The sequence below is a fragment of the Eptatretus burgeri genome, chromosome 1 (genome assembly GCF_056783735.1).
Source record: "Eptatretus burgeri isolate ZD-2024b chromosome 1, Ebu_testis_v1, whole genome shotgun sequence".
Taxonomy (NCBI): Eukaryota; Metazoa; Chordata; class Myxini; order Myxiniformes; family Myxinidae; genus Eptatretus; species Eptatretus burgeri.
In genome coordinates, this window is record NC_140961.1 from 103,250,961 (window position 1) to 103,260,089 (window position 9,129).

Consider the following 9,129-nt stretch of genomic DNA (forward strand, 5'->3'; position numbering starts at 1 on the left):
ACGTGAACAGCGCAGCGCAGCGGACATGTTGCTCCATGGCGAATGAATCGCAAGCAGGGCCAGCGCATGTCATCGGCCGTATCTCTCCGCGCATAAAACGAAGCAATCTCGCTGTCCGGATACGATGGATTGTTTTGCGTAAACTCAAGATGGCCAGGATGTTTGGCTCCATTCCCTAGTGAATATGCAAGAGTCCATTCATGCATTGCTCTCTCGGTTTTGGAAATGTACGCATCCTCAAAAGCTTAACCAGAATGAGTAAGGAAAGCAGGGATCCCACAGGAGGCAGTGAACAAAAATGAAAGTAGAAAAGCACTCGGTGGAGCGCACACCTCTGCCACATCATGCTTGATCCACGAGAACATATCTGGCACAATACATTTTTTTTTTTGAAATATCATGCTATATATCGTTTTTGGCCCGATCTCTCAATGGTGAACAAGAACTGAAAAAATTGAATAATTGTCATATCCAGATTCGGATTCGTATCTTCACCAAACACCGAATCAGTTCATCGTGGTCACACACCCAACCTGTCCACCAAGTTTCATCCGAATCCGTCCACAAGTTTTTGAGATAACGTGCTATATGTCGGTTTTTTACCCCCATCTCTCAATGGTGAAGAATCACTGCAAAAATTCTAGTCGTCGGATCTGGATCCGGATTCTCACCAAAATCTCATTTCGTCCTTGTCACACACTCAACTTGCTCGCTAAATTTCCTCTGGATCTGCCAACAAATTTTTGAGATATCTTGCACACAAACAGACAGACAGGGGTGAAAACATAACCTCCTTCACCTTCGGAGGCGGAGGTAACCTACTCACCGTTATACGTGCACAACAATTGTCCATTTTTAAAGTTGAGAAGTTGATGGTGCACCAAGAATTTCAGTTCTTAAAAAACAAAAACCCACCTGCTGTATACTTTGTATTTCTTTTCAAATCGATACCCTTTTTTGAAAGCTCTGTCAACTATTCTTTCATTGTACTATTTTTAGCGGAAGTTTCTGGCAACACTCGACTGTGATTCTGCAACTGAACCGGCCGGCATCTGTTCCCGTGTCCTAAAAACTTGCTCTGCTGCCCTTGCACATCCTCTTTCTACTCTGTTCACCTTATCATTTTCCCAAGGTCATCTTCCATCTGCTTGGAATTCAGCCAACATCACTGCATTACATAAACAAGGTGCAAAAACCTACCAACTTACTTCCAATAATCAACAAGGTCGTGGGATAGTTGACATCAATTTTGGATTTAGACCAGGTCACTCTACTTTAGATATGCTGCTTCTGCTCTCTCAACAATGGACAGAGGCCCTCAATGTCAGATATGAGATCAGGACATATCTGGAGGTTGATATGATCAAGAAGAAAATCTCTCTCTCTCTCTCTCTGTCTCTCTCTCTCTCTCTCTCTCTCTCTCTCTCTCTCTCTCTCTCTCTCTCTCTCTCTCTCTCTCTCTCTCTCTCTCTCTCTCTCTCTCTCTCTCTCTCTCTCTCTCTCTCTCTCTCTCTCTCTCTCTCTCTCTCTCTCTCTCTCTCTCTCTCTCTCTCTCTCTCTCTCTCTCTCTCTCTCTCTCTCTCTCTCTCTCTCTCTCTCTCTCTCTCTCTCTCTCTCTCTCTCTCTCTCTCTCTCTCTCTCTCTCTCTCTCTCTCTCTCTCTCTCTCTCTCTCTCTCTCTCTCTCTCTCTCTCTCTCTCTCTCTCTCTCTCTCTCTCTCTCTCTCTCTCTCTCTCTCTCTCTCTCTCTCTCTCTCTCTCTCTCTCTCTCTCTCTCTCTCTCTCTCTCTCTCTCTCTCTCTCTCTCTCTCTCTCTCTCTCTCTCTCTCTCTCTCTCTCTCTCTCTCTCTCTCTCTCTCTCTCTCTCTCTCTCTCTCTCTCTCTCTCTCTCTCTCTCTCTCTCTCTCTCTCTCTCTCTCTCTCTCTCTCTCTCTCTCTCTCTCTCTCTCTCTCTTTCTCTCTCTCTGTCTCTCTCTGTCTCTCTCTGTCTCTCTGTCTCTCTGTCTCTCTGTCTCTCTGTCTCTCTTTCTCTCTTTCTCTCTTTCTCTCTTTCTCTCTTTCTCTCTGTTCTTCCATGAGCCTTGACTTCATCTGCAAAGAAAAAAAAATCACATTGCAAGTTAATTTCGCAAATTATTCAATTCATAATCATTGTGCTGTACATGCAACCTGTGGCTGCTGGTTGCATTATTGGTGAGAGCAAAACTGTGCCACTGATGTCGTGCTCCCCGTTTCCAATTAGCTGATACTCATTTCGCTGACCTTGGAAGGATGACAGGCTGAGTCAACTCACCTGGTGTTATTTAACAGCACGACAGGAGCTCAAACTCAAGGTCCTAAGATCTTAAGCCAACACCAAGCTTATGCGTCAGTTGAAAGGAAATGGTTTTGCAAATGCAGGCTTGTGGTGTGATTTAAAAATTAATCTACACTTGTAATTATGTAAGGTGTGATGAACTTCGTTTTTCATTGATGCATATGGTATCTCTTGTAATTTTCCATTCCTAAATAATATGTAAGACTAAATATTGTTGCGGGCCAGGGTCTGGTGGCGAGAATGACCGCTAGGTGGGGGAAGTTACGTCGACTCCCACCAGACTCACCGGAATTGTAGGCCGTCGCTCACGGATAATTCCGTGATGCGGCGGGTCGCTTAACCGACCGTGGATGCCAATATCTCAACCTCATGGCGTAGGGTCCTCCTGTCTAGAACCAAGTTACCTAATTAACCACGCGGTTTCAACTACTGGGGAACCACGCCCTCGGTATGCCTTGCCCGAACTGGATCACTGTACTGACTATGGTAGAGTACCAACTATCAACTACCAACTCTACCAACTACCTTTCCAGATCGGATGCAGCTGAGTGGAACTGCCAAGGACGTACCGGCTAAAAGGAATGGATTATCGGGAATAAAGACCCGTCTGTCTGTCTGTTTGTTTGTTTGTTTGTCTGTCTGCACAGAACTTTCGTGTTTTTCTCCACAACAGGTCAGGTTAGGTATTGGAGCATTCGCCGGGGCAGCGCTTCACTGCTTGTCAGATTGAGACCAAATTTTCACCAGAGGAGCCACTACTCATGTGGAATGTTTTATTGATAATTATAACGTCATATATCATGTGGTGTGGCAGCCATGTTGGATTTACTCCAAAATGTACAAAAAAAAATCTCCACAACGGCTGGACAGATCGATGAGAAACTTCACACGAATGCTCCTCCATCTTTCGGGATACTAGGGTATTCACGAATAATTTATAGGTCACATGGTCTGGCAGCCATGTTGGATTGTTTGCTTGTTTGAGTTCCTTCTGATTACTCCGATGCAGGACTGTACTTATTTTGTCTTTCGTTTGATTTGAATTGAATTTATTTTCATCCCATTCTGAATTAAATTAATTATCTATACTAATAAATGTCAGTGTTTGTCAGTGTGTCAGTGTGTCTCCTCCATAACTCCAAAACCATGAAACCTAGGAGGCTGAAACATTGCAGGTAAACTAACAAAACCCCAAAGGAAGTGTATGACAGAAAATTGGGTGTTTGGCTTAATTAAAACACTCCTTTTGAAGATAATTAATGGCCTTATTTAATTATATCCTTTATCAGGCAATCATCGGACACCCTCGAACACCTTGCTCACACTCGATGGGGGTCCGAATTTGCCATTTTGTTCGGCCTATTCATTCAAACATGCCTCGATTTGGAAACACGATGTACTCTCGCACAATAATTAAAGTATATCATCAAAATATTAAGTCTGATTTGAGAGTCGGATCTGGTGGACAAAAACAAAGTGTCCAAATTTGAAGTAAAATCCGAAAATTTAAACAAATTAGTGATTTTTATAACTTAGCGTATTTATGTAAACAAAGCATTAAACGTAACTTTTTCTACTGTTCGGACGATTATATTGAGTGAAGAAAAGACTATTATATGGAATGTGCAGAAAGAAGTGCTTCCTCATATGCTTTTGCAATCCATGACAGCAGGGTCCACAAGGGGGTCTATTTTTCAGTAATTACATACGCAGTTTTCTTTTTCCATTTTGGGTGATTTGCTTTCATTACAAAATATTCACATAAATATACTAATAGTTACTGCAAGATATGAATAGTCGGTAGTTTCTGCAAGCGAAGAGGTATGCAGACAACACACATGAACGTGGAAGAAATGGGAACAAATGACTCTTTGTGGAGTGTGTGCGTGCCTGTTCTTAGTTACGTGTGGGAGGTGCGTGGGTTTCTCGGGCGCACAATCTGAACTCGAACTCGGGCCCGGGATGCGTGGCACTGTGGAGGAGGTTATGCGACCGTCTCGCGAGCCATGTACTTCTGCAGCACCGAAGCCTCAGGAGTGTCCGTGCTGCGGCATCGAAGCACGCCGGACGTGCCACCGTGCAGTGCGGGTGTGGGGAAATCCGTACATGTGTGCCAGTGAAAGGTTGAGTATATCACCGGTGCCACGTGCGTGCTCAGCATGGACCACAAAGAGGTTGGAGGAATGCTTGGGCCGGGGAGGGGGGGGTTGCCATCCATAGTCCCGGGCATCCAACGATGGACTTTGCAGCATCAGCCAGTCTCTAGTCTGGAGGTAAGCTCGGAGAGAGTGCTGTGCTGCAGCTCCTGTTGTCGGGGGGAGTTTCTCAGGTTTTATGCTCCCAGTAGCAGCTCGCTTGCTGAAGATGTCGAATCTCAAGTCTTCCAAGTCTTTGGAGGATTTCCCATGGTACATGAGCATGAAAAGATCACAGCCTGCTTTAATGATATCACCTTTCTCAGCATTGATGTCCATAAACATGTCCATTGCCCTCTCTGCTTCATCAGTCTTGCAGAGCTTGCTTAGCAAAGTTGGTTTGCGAAACCCAAAAACTGCAGACACTGTATCGCAGCCAGAGACGCTGTGCAAGAAGATGAGATACCTCCAGTATATCTCTGGGAGGGCCTCCTGGATCTTTCTGACATCATAAGATGTTTCTTTGGCTGTCGTGAGGAAGATCGGATGGTCTGCAACATGATGAATCAGCATAACCAGGACGTCTGTGTCCTCAGCCCTCACCTCGACAGGGAACTGTCTTGCCTCATCTAGAGCTGCGCGGACGATGGAGGTGTCGGCATCATCGGAGCATTGCTGTACACTGATTCCATTCCTACTAAATGTCTCAACAAGGAGCAGAACGGGCTGGGCCTTGTTGTTCTTGTTATCGAGGAACTTTTCTCTTGCAATGATGATTTTGAGATCCAGACGAATCTGAATGTCACAGCATGCATTCTTTGTTCGTCTCAAGTGGTCATTGGTCCTTGGTGGAGCTGCCATATCCGTCAAAGACCACCGTTATCCGGAGGCGATGGCTCCCCATGGACTTCACAAACCGGAGGTAGCTCTCGGCAACATCCTTCCAAGTAAGGTTAGCCTCCCACTTGACATTGTGCAGGAGCCACCCACCATCAACCACAAGGCTTGTGCATGGGGGGTTGTTCGACAGGTGCCACACATGCCTTCAGGGACCTTGCTAGGGCAGCCTTGTCTGGTTTTCGCAACTTTTGATTTTTGTCAAACAGAGACACCGGTTTTGGCGTCAACTGAAAGCGCAGAGCTTCTTTGGTCTTGACCTCACGCTCACTGATGATAATGAGGCGGTTGAATAGCTTCAGTGAGTCAATGACCAGCTTCTCGCCATTGACTTTGGGTCCAGATCTGAGGCTTGCAAGTGATTTGACCTTGTGTTTGGTTACCATTGCATCCACAACAGTTTTCCCATCCATCATAGCCTGTATGGCTCTGCCAACTTCTTCTGCTTGATCAGCGTTGACTTATCTTCGGGAGTGCTGCTGAACCCAGTTGAGAAGGACACCAGAGTCTTCTCGTCCCGTGTGGCATCGAAAGGGTTGACTTCCTCCAACCACCCAACGATGGTGTTGACAGCATCGTTATCTCTCTTCATTTGGGCTCTTTTAATGTCGGTGTGGACAGGTACCCCACATTTGACCATGCTTCTTTCTCGCTCTTGGTGAATGAACAAGAAGTGGTTCAGAGTCTGAAGCCAAGACTTATGAAAAGACTCATTCTGAAAGCGGCCTCTGTTTAGACCACCGGAGGATTTTGCCTCACGCATGAGTGTGGTTTCTATCGTGATGTCGGTCCATGTGCCGGACCATTCATGGTCTGAGAACCTGACTACATGGTTTCTGTACAAAGTGAACTTGGATAGAGTTTCCTGGAACATGGGACTCTCCTGTCGCTGATGCATCAGCTGTACATACAGCCTTGCTCCCTTTGCGTACTGATGGTGGCCCGCTGCTGCCAAGGTATTGAGCATTCCAATGATGCAGCTGAGATGACCTGTGTGGTCTGGGACACGCTCACTCCTGATGAATACCTTGATGAGGTCGATTCTGCCATAGCACCAGACCCAGAGTGCTGGTGTCCTTCCTCCTTCAGCTAAGATCTTCAATCTTAGATTTCAAAGCTGGTGTCCTCCTCTCCTCGAAGACAGCGACTGTCCTTGGTGCATATGTTAGATTAAAGGAATTTTGATTACCTGTTGTCTCATCTTTTGCAGTCCTGATGAAGTCCTCCATGTCTTCGTACTCCTGCTCACTGAAGACACCTCTCAGCACGAACTTGGCAATTCCTGCAGATGCAAGAAGGTGAAACCGAATTGCCTTGGCATAAGCCCCGCCTGAAAGGATGTGTTCTGCTGTGGTGCTGCCTGGATAAACTAGCTGTATGACCTCTTGCAGCCCATAGTCAGCCATGACCATCCCGATGGACCCAAGGAAGCTTTTCAGGAGGTGAAACCCACCGAGTCTTGTGATGATGGGCAATTCAGACTGGAGGACTATCTGCATTGCTTTCAACCATATCGGCAGGTCGAATGTTATGAGGGCAGGAGACGGACAGCCAGGGATTCATTTTTCCTCAAATCGAATGGTTGGAATCAATTCAGCACCCCCAAAAAAACCCTAGTTAGACATCCCACAAGTCAATATTGGCCAAAGTTAATTTTTTGGTTTTTTTGCGCAGGCCCTCTGAGCACCCGAACTTTGATTGGCTCCCCAGAATTTTCCACAAGGATTTGGGTTTGCACTAATTGATAGGTGTTAGTAGAAACCTAGATGAATACGTTAGTGAAGAAAGTTTTTAGTATGCAATTTTTTCACAGATGTTCAATACAATTTGCTAAAATTCCCTAACTATGGTGAGGAATACGAGTTGAGGTGTCCAGTCGGCCTGGATTTCGAGTTTAACCAGGAGGTATCCTTGAGTTGTTGGTGGGGCGGGGGGGGAGTCAGAGGACTGAGAGAGGGGAGGGAGCAATGGTTGAGAATACACATTATTTAACAGTCAACTGGCCTGCCTATGATGTGAGATCAGCAGACCTAATGCTGATCACAGGAGATTCCAATAAGATTTAAGATCTTTGGATTCCACAGAATCCAGGAGAGACTGATGTGATGCTGGAGAAGCAGCCCATAGCAGACAACAGCACTCCATGTTCCAGAAAAGGCCTTGGACACTGTGAATAGGTCTGATTTCCCAAGGAATAACCGAGATCGATGGAGGATGCCCAGTCTGTGGCTGACTTTGGAGGCAGGTTTTGCCTTGTGGTTGGTCCAGGAAAGGTAATGGTTGATGGTGAAGCATATATGTTCAAGAGCCTGAACCCCTTTCAGTGGACGGCATAGGAAGTAAATTCTGATGATTGTGATGTACTGTACTCTGTGAAAGAGCGTACTGGGTGGTTTGCCATTGGGTCATACTGGGTGGTTTGCCATTGCATTCCCAGCAGTAGTTATGGCAGGAATTTGGAATTTGGCCATGGTACCAGCGATTGCTCGCCCCCTCTTCTCAAAGACAGCGTGGGATCTTTAATGTCCACCAACTAATGTTGGCAGATGGGACGTCCATTTAACATCCATCCGAGGGACAGCACACCGTTGGTGAATAACCCTGTTTGTGAAACCCCGGGATGACAGTTTATAGCTGAGTCGGGATTCAAACCCAGGCTAGAAAGCTTCTCGGCCATCTTGCCATCCTAGGAAATCAATAAGTTGACTTTAAAACCTTGTGTCTTCTTCTTCTTGTTGCAATGGCAGCTTGGCTGCTGGGTAGCTATCATTTTGTTGTGGCGCAACTATGCCACTGATGCTGTGCCCCTTTACCAATACAATGGTACTCATTTGGCCGACTACAGAAGGATGACACGCTGAGTCAACCACAACCGGTGTTAATTCAGCGGCCAACAGGCGTCGAACGAAGGACCCCAAGATCGCAAGCCAACCACCCTATCCACAAAGCCAAGAGCAGGCTTAACCCTAATGTGAAAATGAAGTATTAAAGGAGCAAACATTACTTTGTAAATTTCCCCATTTGTTTCTGTTGAAGCAGCTACATCTAGCTTTTGTTGGTAATTGATTGGCTGTGAATTGCATGTTTACATCATATGCATTTCACAGCCAATCAAAGATCCCTAATGACTAAACTTAGTTGCCTTTTGAGAATTTTTTGAACAAACAGGAATATATTTTGTGTTCTATTTCTATGAACAATGCAATTTGTGAGTTCTGTGAACAGCCCATTCAATCTCCTGGGTATCACATATTATTTTGGGATATCTCCCTGGCTTAACCCACTCCTTTTGGAGCCTATGTTGTTGGTAAATTAAACAAAATTGCATCATATGCTTTAACACCTTTTCATACAAAAATGCAAAGTGATGGATTGATTATGTAATGGTCAGATCTATGATACTAATTCCCCTTTGTTGAAATTTCAATTGAATTTCACCTTTAAAGGAAACCGGTCATGTAGAGCCTGACGCGATACTTGCTATGGACTTGCACTGCACCACCAATGAAGACCCTTTGATGCAACTTGATGAGATTGCAGATTATTTAGCTTGTTATTTCTACTTGTATGCTACATTAATTTTATACCCAGTTCAGCCTTTCTGCCGAGTGAAGAGCAAGTTGCATATTGTTGATGAGCTTTACAAAAGACCCTAGCATACACTTAAATCACGACTTTGAGATGGATGCACGCTTGTCCAATGACTGGAAGTCTGGATCCTCCATACGCAATGATATCAGTCTTCAATGGATAGATCTGCATCAGTCATCCTTGGGCACTTT